The sequence below is a fragment of the Haliotis rubra genome, unplaced genomic scaffold (genome assembly GCF_003918875.1).
Source record: "Haliotis rubra isolate DU_JTF1 unplaced genomic scaffold, ASM391887v1 Scf1042, whole genome shotgun sequence".
Taxonomy (NCBI): domain Eukaryota; kingdom Metazoa; phylum Mollusca; class Gastropoda; order Lepetellida; family Haliotidae; genus Haliotis; species Haliotis rubra.
This window is the reverse complement of record NW_025764940.1, coordinates 112,825-134,093: the sequence shown is the minus strand read 5'-3', so window position 1 is coordinate 134,093 and position 21,269 is coordinate 112,825. Positions and strand designations below refer to the sequence as shown.

At 42.2% G+C, this 21,269-nt stretch overlaps 1 long non-coding RNA gene across 1 annotated transcript; it reads right to left on the bottom strand.

Annotated features, from left to right (window-relative positions):
- Positions 1-350: 350 nt before the first annotated feature.
- On the bottom strand, positions 351-16,672 carry LOC124274882. Its single transcript, XR_006898060.1, has 3 exons — positions 16,647-16,672; positions 4,174-4,178; positions 351-1,088 (listed from the first exon to the last, which is right to left on the bottom strand). It is a non-coding gene; the product is annotated as an uncharacterized LOC124274882 (long non-coding RNA).
- Positions 16,673-21,269: the final 4,597 nt, after the last annotated feature.

Genomic DNA, 21,269 nt, shown 5'->3' with positions numbered 1-21,269 from the left:
AAACACGGAGAAACTGATGGAAGCAGTGACCTTGTGCGAAAGTTTGAGACAGAGATAGTAGTATCCCTCTGTGTACAGTTTATATAATTATATTGTTTTATCACCGAATGTACAGTTTGTGTATATTTCATTTTTTACAAGCACCTCTTCGACAAATACTGCACTTTTTTTTCAATAGCTGACTGAGTTTGGTTTTACGCCGCTTTTAGCAATATTCCAGCAACATCACGGTGGGGGATACCAGAAATGGGCTTCACACATTGTACCCATGTGGGGATTCGTACCCGGGTCTTCGGCGTGACGAGCCAACGCTTCAACCACTAGGCTACCCCCACCGCCCCTTTTTTCAATGGGTTAGAGACCGAATCAATATCATTTTAAGCGTACAAGTGTACAATTTATATAATCGTATTTTTTACTAGCCCCTCTTCAATCAAATTCCGTACTTTTATTGCGATGTGTGAGATATTGAGTTATTTTTTTATTCGTCATCGCATAGTTATATTATTAACAAATGGTATTATTTACAATCACCTCATCAAATAATTCTTTTCTATGATTTCGATGTGTGAGAGATAGAGGTAATATTGTTTTATGCCTCATTTTACATTTTTTGATAAATATTATTTACTAGCACCTCTTCAACATATAGCGTAGTTTTATTACAATGTGTTTAAGAACGACGGACTCTAGTAAAGAACAGTGTTAGAGTTAATATGACTTTATGCCTCAGCCAGCAAATCCCTTATATCCCCATCGTATTGGACCATATACCTGTGAAATAAATATAACTTCCATTCCTTCATATCACTCTACATGTTTTAAATGCTTCAAATAAAGGATACTTTTTGTGGAGGAAGAACACGAGGAAAATCACACATTCAGCTAGACTAATAAACCATGGATCTTTATGTACAAATATATTCGTTGACTCAGAAACCACCGATAACCATTATGAACATGGCTGGTGCATTCCCACTGAAAAACTGTGTATTATTTCCCGGGGAAGTTCTAAGTATCTGCGAAGTTTGTATGTGTATTGCGATCACAAATCTCGGGATTTTAATGTAGGTGATAACGAAAGTACTCTTTATCAAGTCAATGATCTTCCTAAGAATACTTTTGAATACATGTACATATATGTCCTTAGAAATAAATAAACACACGTAATAGCCGTTTGTTTAGATACTGCACACACAAAGATATTTTTACGATTGTGTAATTCAAGTTTCTCGGTAAGTGAAAACAGGTTGATGAGGGGAAATCCCTTGTTCACTCATGGCCTCAAGTCCTCACAGAGTTACCTCCCTTACACCACTTCAACCGACCGCGCAATGTTTCTTCTTGTGGGATGAAATGTGTTGATGTTGTTGTAAGTGATACACTTGAAACGCTATGATGTTTAACATTCAAACCTTTTAATTTTATAGTTAATAAGACTAATTTTATAAATGAAGATTATATCCACATAGCCAGTCTAAAGCCAGAAAGTCAAACACGAAATGGGGGTTTAAGTATACTCACGTGAGACACACAGTAGTGGGTAATATGTGACTTTTGTTACAACAGTAAGATGTTCAGAGTGAACACACAGTCAGGAATGGTCACACACCAGGAAGGATACTGGGCAGTACCAGAGAGAATGTGAAAGTAGGAAAACAGCGGTTGGCTTAACGGGGATTATGCTGAAGTGAAACAGAAATTGTGATTGAAAAGGGAATTTTGACTTTCCTAAAATAAATGTGACATCACAATAAGTAATATGATGTGAATACTGCCACACATTTGCAGGAAGTAACCATCATTGTTTGAACCGGCTGCAGCTGTAAGTCAGTTTGGGATAGGTGGTGCTTTGGATATGTTGCGCCTTATTCGCTGTATATCACTATACGGAAATGTGTTGCTTAAATGCAACACTGTCTATTGCATTGTTTCGATTGATAGACAATTTAATACGTGTGGGACGGTTCATTTCTGAAAATGTTTATATGATAAGGACCAATATAACATCGATGGCTTTGCACATTTACAAAAGATGACATTTTATTAGGTTGACTGTTTTCTGCACAAATTGTATGTTCAGTGCTGACAATAGTTCGTACGGATTTCTGAAAACGAATGCATATGTCCTAGTAGAAATATTTGCATTCGTTCATATAGGTAATTCACAGTGGCTAATTTGGTGAAACGTTGTCTCATCAATATATAGCCTGGGTTTGCTTCCCCACAAACGTACAACTTGTGATGTTTGTTTCCCCTCTATTGGAATATTGGTAAAAGCTTCCACTTAAAGCCTCTCAAACTCTATCCCACACCCGACTCACACCTCCACTATCAATCCACTTACCCGGTCACCCATCCAATTTAACCTTATTTTTAGCACACTTTTGATAAATTTGGCAGTGTATTTGCAATATGTTTTAAGATTGAGTGAGTGAGTTTATTTTACGCTGCAGCAATATTCAAGCCATATGGCGGCGGTCTGTAAATAAATGGATCTGGACCACACAATCCAGTTATCAATAGCCCGAGCATCGATCTACGCAATTGGGATACGATGTCATGTGTCAATGAGCCTGACCACCAGATCGATCCCGTTCGTCGCCTCTTACGCCAAGCATTGGTTACTGAAGATCAATTCTAACCCGGACCTTCACGGGTATACGTTTTAAGAACGGCTGAATGTTTTGAGATGGTGTGATTAGCGGGGCTACGCTTGGCGAGACACAGAAGGTATGTTCACATTTTTTCGAGTCGATTTGGTATGTGTGTTGGAAATGCTATATTAACATGATATTAATAATATAACTGCTCTTTTATCAAAATTTGTACCCACTCAAAAGTTTTAGCATGGATGCAAATCAAAACCAAAATGCTTATGAATTAACTACTTTAATTTTTCTTTTGGTGTTGAGCTGTATTCAAAAATTCTCTTTTTAAGTTATGATGTGCACCAGCAATATGTTGTTCTTATTACAATATAAATATGGAAGACACGTGATACAAAAATAATTATCCAGATCATTGATATATATTTTTATTAATTTGTAAAAGCATATGAACCTAAAATTGTTTAAAAGATTTGCAGAGCAACCTTCTCTTCAGAAGTTTAATACTATTATATCAACAACAAACATGAAACACTCAGACATATGTCTTCCATGCAAACTCTTTGAGAGATGATTCATAGTTATTGTTCTAACTCCCAATAGATGATGTACTTTGGAGCAAAGTGAAACCATATTTGTACCTATACTACCCATCAAAACTTTAGACTCACTAGTGTAAATGTAACCACTTACTTCAGGCAACTGTTCTAAACTAGATTTTGAAAAATATTCCATACTGTTTAACGGTGCTGTTTACACATGAATTGATGTATTGGAAAACAAATTCATAACGGTGAAAAGATAACTGTCATGAGTTCCATAAATGATGAACCTCAGTAGAAATTGGCGAATTCTTAACAAAACTTTATACCAAAACGCAGCAGTTCACATGCACGATATTTGCACATATTTGCACAGTTCATCTGCATAAGGTTTGCAGTTCGTTCCCCAAGTTAGTGGAGAAATTCATCTTCGATATATATATATATATATACATAACATAAAGTGAGTGCTGTAAGTGAGTCTAAACTTTTGATGGGTAGTATATTCAAAGGTGGAAACCACGTTGGTTGAGCGGGTTATAGGCAGCTGACTTTGTTTGCTGGCGATTATGTGGCTGATTCTGATGGTTTGTGTTCGAATCCCGGATGGGATTCAACCTAACAAAAGTACTAGAATCTGTACTCTACTAAGAAGGTGTAATCCTAAATATAACGTGTGTTACATCTTAAAATATACACTAATATTGTGAATATGGGCCAATGGCATCTTGTATAAAGGTTACTATTTACTAGTGGGTGTACCTGCATGGGATACCTGTGACGATCCGGGTCAGAATTGGTCTTCAGCAACCCATGCTTGTCGTGGAAGGTTACTACCGGGATCGGGTGGTCAGACTCGCTGACTGGGTTGACTTGCCATCGAATCCCATTTGTGTCGATCGATGCTCATGATGCTGACCACTGGATTGTCTAGTCCCAACTCGAGAACTCCCAGCACTTTCTTATGTTTAATAAAACCATGTTCCAAGGCGGTATTTGTTACCTGGTCAGAGTATCGGGACCTGTACTGCACATTAGGCATATATTTGTATGTTCAGACGTACAATACACTATGGTGGCTCATTCGGGCCATCGCTTTATCGCCCTGAAAAATCTAGGCGATATTGCGACAAAGCGATAGCACGACACGATATTGCGATATGGCGACACGATATAGCGATATTGCGATACAACCCAAAAACGAAATAGCGATAACACGACACGATATGGCGATAGCAAGACACGATATGGCAATAGCAAAACACGACATTGCGATAACTCGACACGACAGTGCGATAACTCGACACGAAATGGCGATAACACGACACGAAATGGCGAAACAGCGATATTGCGATATAGCGATACGGCGATAATGCGATATAAACAGGCGACACAGTGATAGTGCGACATGACGATATAGCGATACTGCGATATGGCGATAAAGCGATATATTCATCTTTACATGACTTTGTGTGTATGTGGTATGTACTTATGTGTATTTGTGTGATGCGTCCATGTTGTATTTGAATTAGTATCGTATTAGTTTAAGTGAGAAAGCAAAAACGGTGTATGCAAATGGATTTTATGCAATAGTAATCTTCTATGCATGCCCATCATAAATATGGTGTTATTGTGTAACTCATCGTCTGAATCATCAAAATGCAGCAACAACCGAATAATACAATCAGAAAGAAACAAACATGATCGACGAAGCACTAAAAGGTGGAGTGGTTATTAGTATTTAACATTAGATCTCTTATAGCAACTTCGGCGTCATATCACCACTAAATAAAGCACAATGGAACAACGTCGGCGAATGGAATCACTGTTCCGTCCAAAAGTGTTGAAAATTACACTAAATGTAAAAATGTTTGACTTATTTACTGGTTTTCTTTAAATTGTCATTACTAGCATGTCATTTGGCTGATAATATTCAATCTTAATACATACAACACAAAGTAAAAGTTCGTTATTGTACAAATTTATCATTGTCTTATCTTTAAAACCATCGTATGAGCTACAGCCAAATCAAGAAAGTGTTACTCTTACTTTGTAAAAGATAAGTTCTACTTTTTTAAAATAAGGTGTACTATTCAGTTTTTTCTAGAATTGGGTAAACTGCCATGCCGTTTTGAGATGTACATGTCTTTTAAGGCCTATGTTAAACGCCTTATCAACATCTGTAGCGCGTATACGTGTTGTAACTAAATATACACATGAGCGTTAATTAAGCACAACCTGAAACTAAGGGCAATTTTAATTTTTTAGCTCAAAGAAGCGATCAGACTAGAATGCACATGTAAAGCACGTGCTTCACCCAGTCTATAAAATGCAGTGGGTCGCAGGTTCATGAGCTGCGAACGCGCCTAATACATTGGGGTATATATTTCAAAATTGCAGTATGTGCAGTCTGAACTGATATAAAAGATGACAGTACATGTATCTTTCCAGTAAAATCCTAATGCTCTTGCCTCCTCAAATCTGATAAAGATAAATGAATTGGACCTACTTTTGAAATCAAATACTTTAATCCAATCATGTGTAATATTGTATCCCGGGCTGTTTAGTTGGGCTATCTGTCTCCTTAAACAAAGAAGTTCCTCAGCGGGTCCACAACACTTTATTCGGCGTCAAATATACAATAACATGATGGTACAGCAACGCACAGATAGCATCTCAGAGGGGATCATCAGTCCCCCTGCCTTGCCGTTTTATGAGGGCCCAGGCCCGTTGAAAACCAGAATTCTACATATATTCTCACTTTCAGGCATCTTTGTATCGTATGTACAGTAAATGTATGGTCAGTCTGCAGTACCCAGTACCTAATCCACAATATTAAGCTTCATTTGCTGCTGGCCTACACATGGCTTTGCTTTTGACTGCACTGTAAAGATTTAGATATACTACTTTTACTTAACTTAGTGAGTGAGTTTTGTTTTACGCCGCACTCAGCACTATTCCAGCTATATGGTGGCGGTCTGTAAATAATCGAGTCTGGACTAGACAATCCAGTGATCAACAGCATGAGCATCGATCTGCGCAATTCGGAACCGATAACATGTGTCACCCAAGCCAGCGAGCCTGACCACCCGATCCCGTTAGTCGCCTCTTAAGACAAGATTGGTTACTGAAGATCAATTCTATCCCGGACCTTCACGGGTGACTTAACTCAGGAATACACGAACATATCTATACTCCCCTTTAAAACCTACATCCCGCCAAACTGCCAACGATAATCGTCAAAAACTTTGAGATTAATTTATTATACTGTGGACTCTGAATTATCCGACAATCTGTGTATTCCGACATATATTTTTGGGCCCCGGCAGCGTTCTTCTATATTGTCATCATATTAATATTGAATTATCTGACATCTGTACATTCAGAATTCCGATACCATTTTCTGGTAACAATGACACTATCACGCTGTACAATCCGACATCCTCTCCCCATATTAGACTAAAATAGCCAATCAACCTGTCAACGGCTACAATGGAGGACTTTTTGATGAAAGTGTGAATATGATTGTGATTGGATAGTCCGAATCTTATGTACATTGTACTGAAGAGAATAAATACCAATGATACATGTGTATGTAAATACTGACTTTGTTTTTCTCCCTTTATTCACCAAGTAAATAGCTATCAAACAATTTCATGAAGCCAGTTACAATGTATGGTATTGTTTGAAAAAGTATTCAAGCAACGAGACAGTGAATTATCCGATACGCTGTATAATCCGACATGTTCCCCGGTCCCAGTGAGTGTCGGATTATACAGCTTCCTAATACCTACTGAAATTATTTTGGTGTGTAATGTATTGTTTACTTGTTTATAGAGAAGAAGAAGAGTATTCTAGAACTTTTCGTTTACAATGATACTTTCCTTTCTTGATAAGCAACCAATATTCTTAAAGTAGACGTTTCAGAGATCGACTTCCCATAAGATTAGGCAGATCGATCAGGCACCGTAAGAGCCCAAATCTATTCTGATGAACTCTTATAGCCTACAGAATTCTCAGGATCTTGACATGGACAAGCATCACAGTTTGGAATATGTCATCTCTCATTGTGCTCTTGGATGAGCTATTTCAGTAGAATGGACGGTTTTACGAATGCGTTTATCTCACATACTATTTTTTCACATTTTTGTATGCACTTCACTTGGATACACTTTGTATGAAACAATCCGTGGACATAGTTTTGCAATGATATATTATGAGAAATGGCATGTCACTTTGTGTCAATAAATTAATATGTAAAACTGGAACAAACGCAGATACACTTGAGTAGAACTATTTCATTGTCATAAACACAGAACATTTTGGAGCCTAATCGAACATATGGTTTGTTTTTGCCAACAATCTTGACTTCTAGCGCCGTTGGCGATCCTCTTTTGATTTGCTCCCCTGCTTTGATTGACTCTTGTCTGGCATACCTGTCCCAAACAACATCAACTCTAACGCAGTCTGTTCGATTCAGAATTGAAGTGAAGTTGTCCCAATGCATATCAACCAAGTGTCCAAATGTGGTAGCAGCTCCTTTCTGAACATTTGCAAATTTGCCATTCCATCAACTATATGAACTGGCAACATTCTCTCTCTTCTGCTATTATAAGCAGCGAAGGACCAAAAGCTTCCTTTTAAAGTTCATTTAACAAACTGCTTTTGATGTTCTTTTCTAATTTTCCATTTGAATGAGCCATTGTAAAATGAACACTAGGAATGTCCATGTTCACATCAAGGTTGATGACAAATCCATTCAATCTTCCAAATGAATGATGTCTGCATCTTGTGAACATTGGAAGTTGAGTTGTTGTCCCAAAGGATATGTTTCACAGCCTCTTGCATGTTGAACAGATTGGGGCAGAGCAAAGGATAACTTCATAAGTAGTCGATTGAACCCTTCCAGGACAAACTTGTGGTCACCTTTACATCGACTAAACCTGAAAACCTTTTCTACATTGATTCCCAAAAAGGCTGTAAAGCCCAGGGATGAGAAGCTTCACACAACAAATGGATGACAATTTGGATGTTCAAGAAACACTCATTTCATCTTGTGGCCAGTTTGTGAGTTCTATGTAAGTACCAAATAATCCAGTGATGTCTGTAGATGACACAAGATATTGAATGAAAACCTCCCACCAACATCCAACAGTCTAAAACATCACATTGAACGAGTAAACTACCAAGTCCATGTTTGGAAACAGTCTCTGCAACCAATCATGAACATTCCTTCACCAGTTGACCATGGTTGGAGCATTTGTGATGGTCAGCTTATCCCTATTCTGATGTCGAGAGATCTTGCTCCCCATGGATTGGTTGAACTGACATCGTGTAATGCAAAAAGTCAGCATGCCAGCAGAAAGAATGATATAGTGTGCACAGAGGCATGTCTTTTTGTATGGCAGATGATTGTTGCCTGAACACCTTTGACTTGTTGCCAGTAGATGACTCCGATTCTGACATGAGTGAGTTAGTGAGTTTAGTTTTACACCGCACTCAGCAATATTCCAGCTATATGGCGGTCTTCTGTAAATAATCGAGTCTGGACCAGACCACCCAGGGATCAACAGCATGAACATCAATCTGCGCCATTGGGATACGATGACATGTGTCAACCCAGTCAGCGAGCCTGACAACCACATCCCGTTAGTCGCCTCTTACGACAAGCATGGGTTATCGAAGATCAATTCTAACCCGATCTCTACAGATCCGATTCTGACATGAAGTAACATATGAAATGAAAGAAAGTGAAAAGGAGGGTTAATTGCAAGCTTATGGATGTATCAAAAGTGATTAAGAGTTATCTGATAGAACAATTTGAATACCTACAACCAAAGCTTATACGTAGTTATCTGCCATGAAGAATACTTTTCAAACACTTTTTGGATAATGTTAATTCATCAAATATTTTAGGAGTGTGAAGCTTTGATTGACCTTATCATTGAAATTTAGCTCTATTCCTGTACTGTATAAAACATTAGACACCAAATGATTTCTTTTGGATTTCATATCGGTACAAATTTAGTCCTCCACTAAGTATACGTAGTTAAACTACAATGGCGGCAATTTTGGAGGCCATTTTGAATTCTGGGTAATATATAACAATCCCTAATAACATGCCGTCACTCTAGAAGTAAAGAGAAAACAAAAACAACTCGTTTTAGTAACAAAAATAATGTCAACTGCCATTAAATAAATCACTCACACTCATTTCCATGAAAAGTTGGATAATTGCAAAAATACCCCTGTCTCAAAGAATAAGCTGTAAAACATTAAATTACCACGATATGACCATACAAAATGACTTGTTTTGTGCCCAAGCCATCACTCTAGGAGAAACAAGTGTCAAAACACATAAAAATTATCAACTTTGGATGTAAATGGAAACATTCGGTGTTCATTTTTATGTAGATTTAAGTGCTGAGAAGGCAAAACACGACAAAACCAAATGGCGGCCATTTTGATTTTTTTCCCAAACAAAATTATGTCAAATAATTTCTACATCCTTGAGCAGTACACAGAAGTCAAAATGAAAGTCATCAGATTGATAGTAGTTAAACTATTAATGATTAACTTTGAAGTGTTGTCGGGCAGCAAACCAAATGTGACGAAAATGCTCGCAGACCCCCACCACATATAATGGCCTGTAAAAAAACCCTGATACCACAATCTGAGAGTATTACAGGCCTTTTCATGAACCCAAGACATCATACTAACTGAAAATAGTGTCAAACAAAATCAGTACTGGGGAGGCTACGAAATCCTATTTCTAGGCCCCTTTTGAGATTCTCCTCCTGGACTAACAGCTGCCATGATGCTTTTACAAGGGGTACATAGATACCTTAGTTTTATGCCAGTGCAGAGCAGCTTGATCATTTTTCATTTATTTATTGTACATCGCCTTAAAGAGAGAAAGAGTGAGATTCAACAGATTCAGATTCACCCCATCCCAATCCTCTCACACACACTCACACCACAAAACACCCAACATTCCGTCTCGGGAAAAAGATGACTTGGCCCTACTGGGTAACAGTAACAGTGGCTGTGAAAATATATCTCTGATAGAAAATAGGACATGAGCGCAAATTATGACGCACTTTTCCGTCAACTCTTTCTTTATACAGCCAGCTAGTACTGGAGTGTTTATGTTGCTCCAAACCAACTACATCTTAAAACTCACCTGCAATCAACGTCGCGTCCGGAATGCAACTCTCTCGGTCTCCGTCCCAAGTTGACATTTCGGCCTCTGTGTTTGTTTGGAATGTCGAAAAGAATGCCCGATATATAGCATCCTTATAAAGTTCAAGCTTTGCCTATTCGTATCCTGAGGTTAGGACTCTTTCATAGCACTTCTTTGAAAAGTGTAACGAAAACAGATGACCGTGCGTGGAGGGGTTCACAAAATCCGCACGCCGACAGTAAAAGGTCACATGCAACGTAAAACACAACTTGGCAGATTCTGATACCTTTCGGTATGGTCATACCGAAACAAATCGTCAAAAATGCAAATTCAACTTATAAAGTTGAAAAATAACGCGATGAAAAAACCGCGCGAAATCGGAGTTCAAACGTTTCACTAATTTTCCCCAGACTTTTCTGGGGAAAACGGGTTTCAACAGCTGGGCTGCGCTCATAGCACGTGCGCAAGTAAAACAGGTTCAGCGCAGCTTGGAAGCGGGTTGTCGGGTGAATACTCGGTGAAGGCTTTGGTGTGTGAGCTATTTTTCTAATGTTTTGTTGATATCTCACAGGCGCGAGCTTTTTATATGTTATGACAGTAAATTAACTGTTTATATAATTTCTTTTGTCTATTTCACCACACGTTCTTCTTACCGAGACACTTTCTCAGTTCGACACTTAGAAGCAATGTCATTATTTAGCGTTGACAGAATTTCTAACTGTGATATAGATATGTCGTTGTCACAGACAAAACTCAATGTCTTGTTTTATTGACACCTGTGTGTCTGCCTGCCTGTCTGCTAATGACAATATTCAATACACAGCTGCTATCACTGACCACATGCAATTTGAACTTAACACCAATCAGGCTATACACCATAAACAAAATGCATTGATTTATGGCCCGAGTTCGGTCTCTGTCACATTATGTAATTACACAGACAGGCAGGTGTGATACTTGAACACATGACATGTTATGATGTCTGTTGATTGCAAAATGTTATACACAAAAAATGAGCATGTATTTACAAAACCCAACATCTCTCTCTCTCTATACACACAATTAGCCGTGAAGGCATCTGCAAATGAACCAGCCGTTACACTTGAGTGCACACCCGCTCTGACTGGGTTCGGTATACCAGAATACCAGAAATGGGTTCCACACATTTTATCCATGAGGGGAGTCGAACCCGTGTCTTCAGAGTGATGAGCAGACGCTTTAACAACCGAACCGCCCCGCAATCAAATCGGAGAGATATATATAGTGAATGTTAAGCTCTGATGTCGTTTACATTACAGAGTAGAAACTAAACATGTTAATAAATTCATGATTCGAAATAACTTTGATGAATTTGTGGATTCAGTTATTTGTTGTGACATTTCCCAGACATGTATGAAATGTATGATAAACTGGTCAACTACTGCAGAATAATAATCATAACAATAGCCATGTGTGGATGTAAAATGTTTGTAGCATCCCCCTGAATCCAGTCAAGTAGAAAAACATCACATTTAGCTGACCTCGTTACATTCTTGTACTGATCAAAAGTATATAAACAGAGAACTGTTACGTCCGCCTCAATCACTACAATTACATTTGACAGTTTAAATAAATATGTCACACTTACTAGTTTACACAATGTCATGTTTATTTCATTGTCTAATTCAAGGCGTCATAAATAAGTGACTTCTTGGTGTCAGTCATGGTGATATCTGCCCCACTTATCACCTTCATGTTGACTGTGTAGAGACCTGGCGGCCCAACACCAAACATGGGAAGAAGAGACTCGCTCCACTCACCATTCACCTTGGCTAAAACAACCTCTCTGTCGAGGTCAATGAAGGCGATTCTCCCCCTTCCCCACATCCAGCACAACGCCATAGTGGAGGGTGGCCTGTGTGCCGGGTGTGGCAGACATTGTGTTACTGTAACACTTCCCCCGCTTCCCTTGCTGCCACACCTTGGTACAGAGACTCGCCTGGTGTGTGCCACAGCTCCGTACACTGACACACCAGGAGCGGCGCTGGTGACAAACACACCACCCACTGTCTACCCGGCTCTCCTCTCTCACACCCATCTCCATGACAAGCCACCAGAACCCTCTACCCACCACACCCACCCTAGAGTGGGTCTCCCAGTATCGTGGTGTGTGTGGGACAGGGGTGACAGTAGAGGGGGATGGAGGAAGGGGGATGGGGGTGGAGGCACATGTACCTCATATTTCCGTAACCTGCCGCTGTGTCTGTGTTGTGTGGCGGGCGGCGAGTTCACCAGCTCACCGTCTGTAGTTACGTGGCACCAGCCTGTGTTGGCTCGAGCAGCGGACAGTTGTAGTTTAGGACCTGGAAATATACATTTTGTTTACAATTTAAGAAATTTTCCCATACTTCAGACAACAAATTAGACATTTTATTGTCAACCTCGTTTCAATGTTTACAAAACAGCGCACTAAATATCGCCTGCCATTTTCGTCTGTGTGTGAATTGTGTGATAATTGTGCTTTAAATAGAAATTATAACTCTGTGAAAATATTTGTATGGGTATTCTTAATGTTTTTCATACATTTTCATATTGATTGACAATGAAATAAACACTCCATCAAACATTTCGTCAGAAATTGTTAGTTGAGCTGGTTAGCTGTCAGTAGTCAGAAATAGACACTTACCGCCTGAAAACACATATGTATAGTTTATATCACGATAACACTATCATTGTTAGTATTTTAAACTCTTCTTATACGATTTACTAAACAATGAGACCGACAAAGCAGTTGTTGGACGATATTTTTACATCTGAGTGTTCAACAGACATATTGTCGACAGGTAACTTCTATGTCCGCTTCAATCACTGACCACAGTTTGAGCACACTCGCTGAGCGGGGAGGTTGTCGTGTTTTGTGTATCGTCTGTGACATGTACTCTCACATTTTAATAATTTTATTACACAGTTCTCAAACTTGCCATTTTCAGATATCATTACCCTTTTCGTTACAGATTCACCAAGAAATATAACAAGACAGAGAACCCGGAAGACAGCCTACCTTATCGTTCATTCACAAGTTTTGACTTACATGCATGGTAATGGGTAAACATTAATCTTTAAAGATGTCCTATTAATCCTATTTCCTAGCACTCCTTATATTTTGTCCTCGTACAAAAATGGGGTAAAACACGTTAACTCATTCTAGTAAATATTCAATTAACAGTGAACTGTATTATCAGCCTCCTTGCTGAGCGGAGCAATATAACTCCGTGGATGTAATATACTGCTTCAATATAATACTCATTGCAGCACATCATTTTTGCATTTTATTGTTATAATTCTAGGCTTTCATCTTACACATTTCATCGGCATTGACAAACTGACACTAGCAATTGGAAGTTAATTTTATGATGAACAATAAACATTATAAGATAAGCTGTTTTTTAATTTCTTAAAGGTAATGAAAGGAATTTTCTGTGCCTAGCCGTTAGTTTAGACAACGGTGGAACAGTTTTAAACTAAACAGAGCCAATTCAGAATTTCATTATTCACCGTGCCGAGATTAGACAGTGAGCTCGAGTATCGAGGGACAGATAGACCCTGCGGGTGCTTGTAACATGAATCTTCAGTCGTCGGTGAGCAAAAATCACGGCTGGTGTTCCTGTTTCATGTAGTTCTCGTTTACTACAAAGTGGACTGTTGTTATTGTTTTCGATAAAACTCAATAAGAGGAGGATGAGTTTTAACTGAATATATAGTTGGCTGGTTGATTGTTGTTTAACGCCGCACTCAGCAATACTCCAGCTATATCGCGGCAGTCTGTAGATAATTGAGTCTGGACCAGGCAATCCAGTGATCAATATTAGGAACATCGATCTACGCTTGATTGGGATACGATGACATGTATCAGCCATGTCATCCGATCCAGCTAGTCGCCTCTCAGGACAGCGAGCCTGACCACCTCGATCCCGTTAGTCGTCTTTTACACGACAAGTATGGGTTGCTGAAGACCAATTCTAACCAGGATCTTCAAGGGTACGCTGAATATATGACATGTTTATGCTTTTCTAGCCCACAAACGATTATAAGTCCTCCATCGTGCTGGGACGTGCAGTGAGGGCGCCATGTGAGCAGATTCTTATCAACCTGTAGACAGGACATTACTCCAAATGTTGGCATCGGCCGCAACGTTCACGTCCACTTAATAATTATAATGGATATTTTTAGCGCGCCATTTTCCACCCACTGATACATGCTCAAGGCGCTACATAAAAGCATACATACAATGCATACAGAGGATAAAATAGCAAAATAAGTATGCATTGAAATTGTTGACAGAAAGATTGATTTTAGGGATAGGGTTTGGAAAAAAAGAAAGTCTTCAACTTAGTTTTGAAAGTTTCCAATGTGCATGACTGCTTTATGTGGAGAGGGAGAGAATTCCACAGAGTAGGACCAGCGTACTGGAAAGATCTCTTGCCAAAAGAAAAAAGGAGAACTTTGGGAACGGAGAGAAGACATTGGTCTTGAGATCTGAGAGTTCTGGTAGGGGAGTACACAGTGAGAAGTTCAGAGAGATATGAAGGAGCTTGATTATGTAAACATTTTTACACAATGCAAAGAAGTTTGAAGTCAATCCGAAACTTGATTGGAAGCCAGTGTAATGATGAGAGTACAGGGGTGATATGGTCTCGTTTAGTGACATGTTAACAAACTTTTCAAATCTTGAAAATGAAATTCAAGTGGGCATTAAATATGTTACATCACTGACAGAGAGTATTTGTATACAGCATGTGTGTATGTGATTAACAGAAGAGCTGCTATCTCCTGACCCAAAGATTATTTTATCGAAACCAACCATGGGGGAGGGTTGTACTCAAGTGTACAAAAATATGTCACACACCTGTGATATGCTATGAATTCATTTGCAATCGACATGCGAAAAGAAGAACAGTTTAAGTTAATCCTGGTTTATAAGATATGTGAATAAAATAACATAAAACACTTTGAATTATTTGATGGCCAGTGATCGATGTTATTAGTTACTCTAAGCTAGGTCGGTGACTCCTTACACATTTTTCGTATGACATTTGACCACAGTCAAGGTTAGATATTGCGACTTAGATTTCTATTATTTTTTTGTGTATTGTTAAAATAAAACTACCGACAACAAACGAAGTATGTGAAAAAAGGACTTTTCATAAGTATCACGAAGATGGTGTAGCTTTTATCTCACGTGGAAAAGGCTCCACCTTTGAAAATATCTCCTTTTTTCCACGTCATTAATCTGAGATACATATTAATTCACGAAACACTCAATATAATCTCTCTAAATAGTGGGCGATGAGGTAAAAGCAGTAGTTAAAGCGTTCGCTCGTCACGTCGAAGACCTGGGTTCTATTCCTCACATGGGTACAATGTGCGAAGCCCATTTGTGATGTCCCCCGCCGTCATGTACCTGGAATATTGCTAAAAGCGGCGTAAAAACATTCTCACTCGCTAAATCTGTAAATAGCAAATAAAAGTCGAAAAAGATTGGCAGTTCCGAATGTAAACATTCGTCCGTGTTTCTGTCCCCTGAATGACTAATTCATTGACGATATATACTGGATTGTGAGGGGCGGCCACTGTTTCAGTATGCGTATAAACAAAGAGATCCGGCTCAGCTTCTCACGTGCATCAACTCACATGTATTAATGATCATCCAACAGTGAATGCTCATTTCTGTGTCCTTCACGCATGAGTGAGTTAGTGAGTTTAGTTTTACGACGCACTCAGCAACATCAGCTATATGGCGGGGTATGTAAACAATCGAGTCTGGACCCCTTCACATGACATCAAGAAATATGCGCTCAATGATCTAATGGAAACAAATGCCAAAAGAAGTGTAAAGGGTCATCTATCAATAGCATTCCTGTACTTGATGTCTAAGAATAAGTCATAATAGAGTATACCTAGAACCACGTCCAAGAAGTGAGGATACTTCTATAAACCCAGTGAAAACGTCATATTTTTATATATAAGTGTAAAATTTCTACAAACCCAGTACCACGTTCAGTGTTTATAGCTTTGAGAACACCGATATACACCGTGTCTTGTGTTCAAAGGGAGGTGGGGTGGTCCAGTGGTTCGCTCGTCACGCCGATGGCCCAGTTTCGATTCCCCACATGGGTACTATATGTGAAATCCATTCCTGATGTCTGCCGCCATGATATAACTCAATCTTGTGTTCAAGGGACAGACCATTATACCACAGCAGTGGGGTGAGGAGGTTCCGCGTTTCAACTACGTATAACATAACCACATATATTACAATGTCAGACTTCAGACTGACTGACTGACTGAGTTTGGTTTTAGACTTCAGAGAAACACAAAGCTCAAATATAGTGAGGAAGAGGTTCAACAGCAGCGGGTACATCATCCGTTGTACAGCACGCCCAGTGCATCATCCCGTGTACAGCAGGCCCAGTACATCATCCTGGTGGTACGAAGCACGCCCGGTACATCATCGTGTGTACATCATCCCGTACAGCACGCATGGGACCTCATCCGGTGCACAGCACACCCAGTACAGCATCCGTGTGCATTGCGCATAGAGTGCATCATCCGGTGTACAGCGCATGGTCACATACATCATCCCGTAAAACAGTACGCCCGGTGCATCATCGCGTGCGCGGCGCAATTCTGTACTGACGTTCGGGTGTTTGGCGCGCGATTTTGGCAAATCGTGTGCGGCATCCGCGGTGTACGGTGCGCCCAGTTCGGCATCCACGTGCGTGCAGCTTGCCCAGTGCATCATCCGGTGTGCAGCGCATGGTGGTGCATCATCCGTTGTACGGCATCATCCGTTAGTACGGGCATCGTGTCAATGCGGCATCCTGTGTGCAACAGCGCCCGGTACAGCATCCGTTAATTGCAGCCGCACTGGGGAATTACAGCATCGTTATTGCGTCATCCCGTGCCTGGTGCGTGCAGTGCAGCGTCCGTTATTGCAACGTGCCCAGTGCAGCATCATCCGTTGGCCGGCGCATGCCCAGTGCCATAATCCCTGTACATCAATCCGTGTACATCAGCCCGTTTACGGCACGCCCAGTTCGGCATCGTGTGTACGGCGTACCGTGTTGCGGCGTCCGGTGCATCATCCAGTGCGAAAGCGCGCCCAGTGCATCATCCAGTGTACGCAGCGCATGAGATACATCATCCCGTGTGTACAGCGCACCCAGGACAGCATCCAGTATACAGCATGCCCAGTGCATCGATTTCCGTGTGGCGGTCGTGTAGTAAGATTATCCCGTGTACAGCACGCCCAGTGCAACATCCGTGTACAGCGCGCCCAGTAGAGCATACCGTGCTGCAGCACGCCCAGTACATCATCCCGTGTATAGTAGCGCGTAGTACATCATCCCTGTACAGCACATGGTACATCATCCATCCCGTGTACAGCACGCCCAGTACATCATCCAGTGTACAGCATGCCCAATACAGCATCCCTGTACAGCACGCCGAGTAACAGCATCGTGTACGGCATCTCTTTGTAACAGAACGCCCATAGTACAGCATCCGTGTTACAGCGTACGTACAGTACAGCATCATGTGTATTGGAACCCGGTGTACAGCACGCCCAGTACACCATCCCGTGTACAGTACGCAGTACATCATCCCATGTACAGCACGCCCGGTGCAGCAACCTGTGTACAGCACGCCCAGTACAGCATCCGTGTACAGCACGCCAAGTACACCATCCTGTGTAACAGAAAGCGCCCAATTACATCATCCAGTGTACAGCACACCTAATACATCATCCGTGTACATCATCCCGTGTACATCATCCAGTTTACAGCACGCCAAGGTACAGCATCGTGTGTACGGCATACCATATACATAGCATGCCCAGTAATATCATCCGTGTACAGCACGCCCAGTACACATCATCCTGTGTAGAGAGCATGCTCCAGTACATCATCGTGTACAGCACGCCCAGTACATCATCCGGTGTACAGCACGCCCAGTACACCATCCCGTGTACAGCACGCCCAGTACAGCATCCTGTGTAGAGCATGCCCAGTACATCATCCCGTGTACAGCACGCCCAGTACATCATCCCGTGTACAGCACGCCCAGTACATCATCCCGTGTACAGCACGCCCAGTACATCATCCTGTGTACATCACGCGCAGGACAGCATCGTGTGTACGGCATCCCGTGTACAGTACGCCCAGTACAGCATCCTGTGTAGAGCATGCACAGTACATCATCCCGTGTACAGCACGCCCAGTACGGCATCCCGTGTACAGCACGCCCAGTACATCACGCACAGTACAGCATCGTGTGTACAGCACGCCCAGTACATCATCCCGTGTACAGCACGCCCAGTACATCATCCCGTGTACATCATCCCGTGTACAGCATCGTGTGTACGGCATCCCGTGTACAGCACGCCCAGTACAGCATCCCGTGTACAGTACGCCCAGTACAGCATCCCGTGTACAGCATGCCCAGTACATCATCCCGTGTACAGTACGCCCAGTACAGCATCCCGTGTACAGCATGCCCAGTACATCATCCCGTGTACAGCACGCCCAGTACATCATCCCCTGTACATCATCCCGTGTACATCATCCCGTTTACGGCACGCCCAGTTCAGCATCGTGTGTACGGCATCCCGTGTACAGCACGCCCAGTACAGCATCCCGTGTACAGTACGCCCAGTACAGCATCCCGTGTACAGCATGCCCAGTACATCATCCCGTGTACAGCACGCCCAGTACATCATCCCCTGTACATCATCCCGTGTACATCATCCCGTTTACGGCACGCCCAGTTCAGCATCGTGTGTATGGCATACCGTGTGCAGCACGTCCAGTACATCATCCCGTGTACAGCACGCCCAGTACATCATCCAGTGTACAGCACGCCCAGTACATCATCCCGTGTACAGTACGCCCAGTACAGCATCCCGTATACAGCGCGCCAAGTACATCATCATCCTGTGTAGCACGTGCAGTACATTATCCATGTACAGCACGCCCAGTACAGCATCCGTTGTACAGCACGCCCAGCAGAGCATCCACGTGTACAGCACGCCCAGTACATCACCCCGTGTATAGCACGCGCAGTACATCATCCCGTGTACAGCACGCCCAGTTCAGCATCCCGTGTACAGCACGCCCAGCACATCATCCCGTGTATAGCGCGCGCAGTACGTCATCCCATGTACAGTACATCATCGCCCAGTACATCATCCCATGTACAGCACGCCCAGTACATCATCCCGTGTACAGCATGCCCAGTACCATCCCGTGTACAGCACGCCCGGTACAGCATACGTGTACATCGGCATCTCTTGTGTACAGCACGCCCAGTACCCAGGATCCCGTGTACGGGCACGCACAGTACATCATCCATGTACGGTACGTAAATCCCGTACAGCACGCCCAGTACAGCATCCCGTGTACAGCACACCCCAGTACATCATCCCACGTACAGCACGCCAGGTACAGCATCCTGTGTACAGCACGCCCAGTAATAGCATCCGTCCTGTACAGCACGCCCAGTACACCATCCCGTGTACAGCACGCCCAGTACATCATCCGTTTACAGCACACGCAATACATCATCCCGTACATCATCGTACATCATCCCGTTTACGGCACGCCAAGTGCATCGTGTGTATACCATATACGCCGTACATCATCCCGTGTACAGCACGCCCAGTACATCATCCGTGTACAACACGCCCAGTACATCATCCCGTGTACAGCACGCCAAGTACATCATCCTGTGTACATCACGCACAGTACCAGCATCGTGTGTACGGCATCCCGTGTTACAGTACGCCAGAAATGCCACAGCATCCTGTATAGAGCATGCCCATTACATCATCCTGTGTGTACAGCACGCCCAGTACATCATCCCATGTACAATAACACGCCCAGTACATCATCCCAGGTACAGCATCGCTGAGTACATCATCCTGTGTACATCACGCACGAACAGCATCGTGTGTACGGCATCCCGTGTACAGTAAGCCCAGTACAGCATCCTGTGTAGAGCATGCACAGTACATCATCCCGTGTACAGCACGCCCAGTACGTCATCCCGTGTACAGCACGCCCAGTACAGCATCCAGTCTACAGCACAGTAAAGTACAGCATCGTGTGTACAGTATCCCGTGTACAGCACGCCCAGTGCAGCAATCCTGTGTACGGCATCCCGTGTACAGCATCCCGTGTTGTTTAGGAGGAGCTGGCGCATACCCGTGTTGTTTATTATGTATAAGATAACCACATCTAGTACAATATCAGACTTCAGAGAAACACAAAGCTCTAAACACAGTGTGGAAGGGGGTACATCAGCGGGTACATCATCCCGTGTACAGCACGCCCAGTACATCATCCCGTGTACAGCACGCCCAGTTCATCATCTCGTGTACAGCACGCCCAGTACATCATCCCGTGTACAGCGTAGCACAGCAACCTGTGTACAGCACGCCCAGTACAGCATCCTGTGTACAGCACGCCCAGTATGGCAGCCTGTGTACACATCACGCCCAGTACAGCATCCTGTGTACAGCACGTTCACAGTACATCATCCCGAGTACGGCATCCCGTGTACAGAACCCTTTGTACAGCATCCTGTGTACGGCATCCCGTGTACAGCACCCTTTGTATCCAGCATCCTGTGTACAGCATCCGTGTACAGCATCCTGTGTACGGCATCCGTGTACGGCATCCCATGTTTAAACAGCAGTCAGTGACCTATCCTGTTTATGATTGATTGGTTGGTTGGTTGTTTTAAAGCTGCCCTAAGCAATATTCCAGGTATATAGCGGCGGTGTGTAAAATAATAGAGCCTGGACCAGACAATCCAGTGATCAACAGCATGAGGTTCAATCTACGCAACTGGAATATAATGACGTAGTGTCAAGCAAGAGAGAGGGTCTGACCACCCGAT